The sequence below is a fragment of the Neomonachus schauinslandi genome, chromosome X, assembly GCF_002201575.2.
Source record: "Neomonachus schauinslandi chromosome X, ASM220157v2, whole genome shotgun sequence".
Classification (NCBI taxonomy): domain Eukaryota; kingdom Metazoa; phylum Chordata; class Mammalia; order Carnivora; family Phocidae; genus Neomonachus; species Neomonachus schauinslandi.
Window position 1 is genome coordinate 126,290,050 of NC_058419.1, and position 8,336 is coordinate 126,298,385.

An 8,336-nucleotide genomic window follows, 5' to 3' on the forward strand; every position below is an offset into this window, starting at 1 on the left:
TGTGTGTACGAGGTCCGTGTGTTGCGTGTTGCGTGTGTTGCGTGTGTCGTGTGCGTGTGTTCAGCATTGCGTGTGTCGTGTGTACATGCCCTCTGTGACCTTGTGACTATTCTGTGCCTGGGGAGACAGATCCTGCCTTACTCTGCGCAGCCCCGCGCAGCCCCACGTGGCCCCACATGGCCCCACACACGTGTTCCTTCAGCACAGGCTCCCGTGGCCAGCCACGCACCAGCACCCGCCATCCTCCCGGCCAAGCTCCTGTGTCCACACGTCCGTGTCTCCTCTCCTTCACGGGACACGCGTGTTCACACACGACCCGGCTGTGCACCCCACCCTTGCAGGGCTCCTCGCCCCCACCGGGAGGCCCCACCGGCTTGCCCCGACCCCACCGTGCCCACGGGTGCCCCACCGTGCCCACGGGTGCCCCACTGTGCCCACGGGTGGCGTGCACAGGGCCGCGGCGTGCCCCGGCCTCTTTACTCGGGGTCCTGTTTTCTGCTGAGTTACCAAATCGGCGCCCTGGATTCTCCCCGTGTCCGCGGGCGCACGGGGACGTGACCAACCCTGCTTTATGAAGTCGTATCGGGCTGAGCGAGGACGCTCCGAGACGGCCAAGTCAACACCCTACAACGAATGTGCGTCCAGGCTCGACGGAGGATTTCGTCGGCAGCACAGACACGCCTGGCTCGGGGCCCCCCGGGGACGCAGGGCCGCGAGGGGCTGGGTCTGCACCTCCGAGACCCGACCTCGGGGCCCCCTCTGGCCACTGCCCGCACGCGGGACTTGCAGCTGATCTGCATTCCGCGCTTCGCCGCGCCGGGTCGGACGGCTCCCGGGAGGCTGCAGAGAAACCGAACACAATGCCAGGCTCGCCCAGAGCGCGGCCGCCACCCGTTTCTCGGAGGCCCTGCTCGGCTGCAGGCGGCTTTGGGGACCAGCTCTGCATGGGGTGGGGGGGACCGCCATTCTCGTCCGGATTAAGAGGATTAAACACCATTAAACGACCATCCTCCTCCAGCTTCTCTGCACAGCCTGGCTTTCCTCCTGGCCTCCCTCCGCAGCGGCGGGGCGGGGGCGGGCCCTGCCCAGTGACCCAGTGCCAACAAAGGGGTCCCTTAGCATGACAAAGAGCCCCCAACATCTCCCCCACAAGGACTGGCCGGGGCATTGTCGGAAACTCCAACGCGGGCCTGCCGGCTCCTTGTCTTTCTCTCCCTTTTTTCCTTAATGGTCCCGTTCGGAGCTCAAAGTGTCATATTAATTATTTAAATCTGGGGGATATGTCGGCAGCATCCTCGGAGACCCTCTTCCGAGCCAGAAGGCGTCGAATCCCGCATGAGCTCCTCTTAATGAGAGCCGAAACGGAGAACTTTGATCTGCAGGAGCGGGCCAGCCCAAGCAACACGTGAGCCAAACTTTCCGTGCAATTGATCCTTTAGGTACGTCCTGCCTGTGGTGTGGTCCCACCCTCTCGGATGGTGTTTTACCGCGTTCCAGGGAAACGTGACATGGCCCCCGAGCTCAGGAGGACTCTGACCAGCTTCAAACACCCGGCCGTGCTCACAGCTAAGTGCCCAGCGCGGCGGCCACCGGGTCCCCTTGGAGCCGGGAGGCGGGAGGCCACGATGAGGGGTGGGGGGAGCCAGCCCACGGTTATGTATTTATTCTGGGGGGGGCGGCCAGGGCAAGGCCACACGCACCCTCGCACACGGCGGCTGATGTCAGCTATCACCAGCAGCATTGATCTCGTCTCATTAAGCAGCTTGTTTCCTGAAGGGTGGCCGGATGAAACAGAGCTCCCGCGTTCCCGTGCACGACGCTCCCCGGCGCGGCGAGGCTGGGCCACGCCTGAGCCCGCAGCTTAGATCCACGAGGCTCACCTCCGGAGGGCCTGCCTTGTTAAAATCCCCGCTCATTTACATGTCCCTCGCTGCAAAAAAAAAGCTCAAGGTGACAAGAAAAAAAAAAAATCAGGAAGTTAAGCCAGCCTCGCGTGGACGATGAGCTCGATCCGAGTTTGCTGACCCCCAAGGCCCGAGAACGCAGCTTCTCTCCCGCCAGGCTCCGGGGCGCGGAGATCAAAGGCACAGACACCCGCAAACTTGCACGCCCGGCCCGAGGCCTCGGGCCCGCCCGGCCTCGTCCGTGGGCTCCGCGTTCAGAGCCGGCCGCACCGGCCGCACCGGGCATACACCTTCATTAGCCACGGAGCGCCTCCTCGCCTTGCGCACGGGTCCCGTTTGAACGGCTCTGCCGCATGTCAAGCTGGGGTCAGAGCGGTTTACCAGCTTGCCGAAACGGGGACATGGAAAAATTCCCTGAAGTGAGCATCCGAGCGACGGAGAGCCTAGACAGGCCCATGATAGCACAAATCCTCACGGTCGGGATGCAGGGGTCTAAATTAGACGCACACTGTTGGAGGCTCTCTGGGTCTGTTTTTTTTTTTTTTTTAATTATTTTTAAGCATGCATATTTTAGGGCGGATTTACTGGCTGAGAAATAATTGGGATTTACAGTTGTTAAGATAATGAGATTCTCCCTCTGTCAGACACTTGGCGGGGCGGGTGGGGGCGGCAAAGACTGCTCCCTGCCCGCAGATCCCAGAGGACCGGATCGGGACGTGTTTATGCCCGAGTCCCCGGGGTCCGGTTCAACGCCGGGGGTGCAGGGAATCTCAACGGCTGTTTTGGGGTAACTTCTGAGGCTCGTGATTGCCCACGTAGCAGCCGAGAACAGCTCGCGGTCGCCGCTCCGGCTGCAGGCACGTCCTCAGGTTGCAGGGCAGGACCTTGTAGGAACGTCCGGCGTTGTCCGGAATCGGGGCACACAGGTGGATTGCAAACCGAGGCCGCACCTGTCCAGGTGATCCTGCGGAGATGCCCCTCCCGCCAGCGTGGGATCCCCGCTTGTGACAGAAGGTCGGGTAAGAGACAATGCGCTAGAGCTCCCACCTCCATGCTCGGACCGGCAGCTGAGAAATCAGCCGTGGTGGGAGCGTTTACACCACGGAAATTGGTGAAAGCACAGAGGAGGGAATTTTCCGCCCAGACAGCCAGACCTTGAACGTCTCCCACCACCCACAGCCGGCGTGGGCCCCGAAGGTTGTGCACGTCCCAAACTCGGACTCGTTCATAAACCACCTGGAGATCCGCCTCCAGGGATGACTCTGGGTCAGTGGGTCTGGGGTGGGGCGTGGGTCCCTCGGCGTGTGGGGTCCGGTCACTGCAGCCCGACCCCCTGTCAGGGCCGCTGGGTGGATGTGGCGGGGTTGCTGGGTGGGTGGGGACGGGGAGCAGACACCAGATAACCCGTACGTGAGAGGTGGTGGGAGTGACCCCAGGTCGGGGAGGTGGGACCCCCTGTGAGCTGAGACACCGAGCCCCCTGCACATGCACCATCTGGACCTCCCGCTGCAGACCGATGTGTGTCCCCCCACAGTCATGTGCTGACCCGACCCCCAAGGGGACCCGCGCCTGGATCTCAGACGTCCCCCTGCAGACTCACGTCTGTCCCCCCACGGTCAGGTGGATCTCGGACTTCCAGCCTCCTGGACTGATGGACAGCAAATGTCTGTGGTCCTCTGTTACGGCCGCCCAAGCAGACTGGCCCCCCTCGTCCAGCTAGCTGGGTCCCGGCCAGTGTGTAGCTCTGTAACAGACAGGCCTCTACCTTAACTAGCTCGCGGAGAACCATATCGATTGATGGCTCAGCAGTACGATGTGTTAAGGTGGCGCTTTTGCACGCGCAGCATGGCGGCCAGACGGTGGCGTCCGCCATCACGGCCTCCCGAATTTGGCGTTAGCTGTCTGCTGCTGGATTTCCCCACCCTGTGTGGTAACAGCTGTAGCTTTGGGGGCCCAGCAGGTGTCCCACGCTCTCCGTCAGCGGGGTCGGATCCTGTGCCCCCGCCGACAGCGAGAAGACCCGCCCACCGCCGTCCTCCCTTCTAAAGCCCATGAGGTCCTCAGGCTCAGCAGGAGCACTCTTCCCCAACTGGAGATGGTCTCCCTGCTCCGAGCGCGTTAACTCTAAACTTATTCAAATAAATGCATCTGTTGCTTCCCCATGTTTTATAGTTTCTACGTAGACGCCTAGCCTGTGTTCCCCAGTGACCCATGTCATGGAGTCTTGTTATCTTCCCCAGTTCCTGTTACGAAGCCTATCCCAGATGCTCAACGCACATTTGCTGGTCGCCTCTTCCCCCTTGGCTCGGTCTACCGCATTTCAACTTCCCTTTGGACGTTTTTACAAAACATTCCCAAGTACGTTCCACCTGTACACAGACCCCATCATAGTGAGGAAGAAACCGAGCTCAGATGTGCCAAGAGACGCATACGGGGTCCCAGAGCTTGAGAACCACCCGGGTTGACGCCCATCTGCTTGGTTATGCTCTTCCCATGCCAGGACCATCCTTGTCACCCTTAGTGATGACTTTACTAAATTAACTCAGCAAGAACCGACCACTCACCTGTTGTCCTCATGGGAACATCCCAAGTGGCGGTTTTCTGGGGGTGGCCAAGCTCAGAGAGGGTGGCTCCATTGAGCCCAGTCCAGGCTCATGCACCCTTTTGCTGGTTGACCAGTTCCATGTAGTGAGGAAATGCACTGACCTCTTCGTGTCCCTAAAACCTACAAAACACTGGCCGACAGTGGGCAGGTCTACCAGATAACCCATATGCACCTGCAGAGGGAAGAGTCTGGTCACAGGAGGCTGAAATCTGTACTCATGGGAGGATGAGGACCATGCCATTGGCCACAATCTTTATTAAATGTGCACACATGTCATTTCCCTCCCCACTGACCATTGTGACGCCAGCTCAGGTCCCAGCTCTCCGTGGCATTTTTCCAATTTTTCCCATCTTTTTTGAGGTGTAACGGACATGTAAACGTTTTATGTGTTTGAGGTGTAAGAATGTCATGATTTGACCTGTCGCCCACATTGTGAAACGATCGAGCTAATTAACACACCCATCAGGTCACATCGTCACTATGTTGTGCGTGGGGTGAGAACATTTAATATCTACTGTGTTAGCAAATTTCAAGTGGAGAATACGGGATTTGTACCTACAGTCACCATGCTGTATGTTCGATCCCCTAGAACTCACTCATCTTCTAGCAGAAAGTTTGTGCCCTTGCACAGTAGTCTACATTTCCCGACCGCCAGCCCCTGGAAACCACGTTCTGCTTTCTGCTTTTGCAACTCTGAGCATTTAATTTAATCGAATTTATTTTTTTTGTGTGAGTCCGAGTATTTTAGATTGCACGTACAAGTGCAAGTGTGCACAATGTGTCTTTGTCTGACGCATTGCACGCACACAGCATCATGCCCTCAAGGTCCATCCGTGTTCTTGCAAAGAGCGGGACTGTGTTGGTCTTGAGGGCTGAATAATAGTGCTTATTGTGTGTGTGTCTTAGCTCAGACCAAAAGAAAAAAAGAAGGTGAATGCACTCAATCTGCTTATTTCTCACAGGGAAGTGAAGACTTGCTCTTCTCTGATGTAAAAGAGACAGACCACACCCCACCATCCCTCAGCACAACCAGGTGGCCAATCCCCACGGGGTGGTCAGGAAAACGTGACACAGGGCCGGGAACCTCCCCAGGTGAGAAGGAGGGACACTGTCTTTGTGTGTACACTTGCTCAGCCCATGTCTTAGGTCCATGGATAGGTGGGCCCCAAATTAAACCATCACGCCAACTTGCAAAACAAGATAAGAGCAAAGAAGGCAGCCATCATTGGAGTGGGGACGTTCCTCCAAGAGCTTTTGGTGCAAAACCCGTTTGGGGGGGAGAGCCAGAGCAGCCGTGAGAAGCAGACCTGGGGCCAGGCCAGGCTCGCGAGGCCGTGTTTCCACATTCTGGATGCGGGAGTGTGCGTCAGCAGCCCTCTTAGAAAGATACACAGGCACGTCCACCCTAAGGGGAAGGGCGTCTGCTCTGCACCCCTCTGTACCTGGAAACCAGTCCTCGGAAGCAAATTATTAAAAAAAAAAAAAAATAGCGAGACCATCCGTGAAAGAATGAGCGTGGCTTTGTGCCAATAAAACTTTATTTATACACAAACCAACAGACACGAATGGTGTGCACTGAAATGTTGGAACGCTGCCTCAGGGACGGGGGAGGAGGAAATACGTAATTCTAAAAACCACAGGGCAAAAGGGCAGATCAGGACGTTTACCATTTCTGACGGAAAGTTTGAAAGGACCCGGGAACCCCAAATAGGGCCACGTATGTACTTGTTTGAGCAGAGGACTCGACCGCCCCACAGACGCGGAAGTCTTATCTCCCCACATTTGGATATTTGAGAAGTCGGGTCCCGGGAGTGAGGACATGTCTCCGTGGAGGAGCTCGGCCCTTGATTAGATTCAGATGGAAACGGGGATCAGCATAAAGGAGCCATACAAAGGCGGTGGGGACCGGGCACCTCTGCGGACAGGGATAATAAACACGTGCGGGTTTGCGGAAGTGGAACTGCTGATATACCTGATTAGCTATTGTCCGGACTGTTTATATACCACCCAGGGTGAAGCTCGAGCCGCAGTTTGTCCCCCCCCGGACACGCAGGCCAAGCCAACAATGGCAAAGTGCTTTGCACCCACCGGGCGGCCTATTTATTGTCTCAGGAAGAATAATAATAAGCCGGCCAAGGTCGAACGGAGACGCTCAGAATAAACCAGCGGCCGGAAGCTGGGCTTTGCTCCCTGCACGCTGTGCAAGAGTCAGGGAAGCCTTCACGTTTGGGGGAGAACCACGGCTTTTAACCACCCGTCGGCTGTGTCCCCTGAGTGCCCACCTTTCATCGGGTACAAGAGTCAGTGTCGAGATGTCCCCGCCGCTCGAGGTGGACACGCCGAGGGAAGGGTGCCGGCCTCTGTGTCTCCGGCTGATAGACTGTCATTGGTCCCCGTGAAATAAGGCAGAGCTGGCCCCGCGGACGGATGCGGAACATCAGCCAGCCCTGCTCTCCCTCCTCACGCCACCCGCCCGTGTCTCTCCTGCTCCCGTCCCATCTCTGGGGGGGGGGGGCGGCTTTTAATGACCCGATAGCAGTCCCTGCAAAGACTCAGGCATCCCTAGAGCTCATCCATCCACCCCTGGAGCTGTGGCACAGGGCATTAGCAACTGAATGGGCAGCCTTCTTACTGTATATCAGTGTAATCTCTCACGTTTAAGTGAGCCAGATGGCTGATTCTTACAAAGGCTCTGCCTCGGAAAAGCCCGAACTTTCTATCAGAGGATTTGTACGATGATGGGGAAGGGGGACGGGAGAAAAAAAAAGAGAGAAAGCAAAGCGGGGGCACCGGTGCGGGAGGGGGAGCGGTGGCCTCTTGCGTCCCACAAAACGGCCTGAATTTTAATTGCACGTTTGCCTTCGGCCCTAATGTTCACTTATTGATCCTTCGCAGTACATGTATAAATAGGTAGATGGCGCAGTACCAGGCACGGAGCATTCCCACACATGAGATTTGTGTTTAAAACGTGCAATGGCGAAGTCGAGTTGTCAGTGCCCCGTGAGCCCGATTCACGGCCCTCACGATGGCTCCGAGCCTCCCCGCCCCCCCGGCCACCGCCCAGACCCGAAATGTTCGAGGTCCTCACCGTCTCGCTGCCCTAACACGGCAGCTCTTGGGTTCTCTACGAGCCCACGCAGCCATCAAGTTCTTCCCCACGAAACCATCACTGGAGTGAACATTACAGGAGCGGCTGTAGGATTTCACAGGTGCCCCCCACACACCCCGTGGGGTTTCCTGGAAAGCTGCTATGTCCACGTGCGCCACCAGTAATGGGCTCAGCATTTTCCAAGCACACATTGCTGTGCGGAAAATACCGTGAGCTCCCCTCCCTCCAATTCCACAAGACCCACGTCCCTGTGGACATTCTGTCCTGAAAATACATTTGTCTATCGCTGAAAACCTAATATATGTGAATATAGAGACTCCACAGGGTTCCTCTAAGGTGGGTCCTCACGGGGTCCTCAGATGGACCCCAACTTTTCCCTGCAAATGATAGTACCACGAAATTTGTACCCCAGGAGAAAGGACCCACCTTTAGGATGCAAAGCTTTACCGAATGCTTGATTGCCCCAAGGTGTATCAAGTGTCCCCCAGCTTGCATCCTGCAAGGTAAGAAGCACTAGGATTGAGAACGGGCTGTCAGAACAGGGAGCTTTTACAAGAAAGGATATTTCTCTCTCTGCGTTACGAGCGGGAAAAGCCTGTATGGGAAGGCAAGACAGAAGCTTCCAGAAGGATGAGGGATGGGGGCCCAGCAGTCAGGGCTGAGCGTCCTCCAGGACAGAAGCTTCCAGAAGGATGAGTATGTGACAACACCAATATAT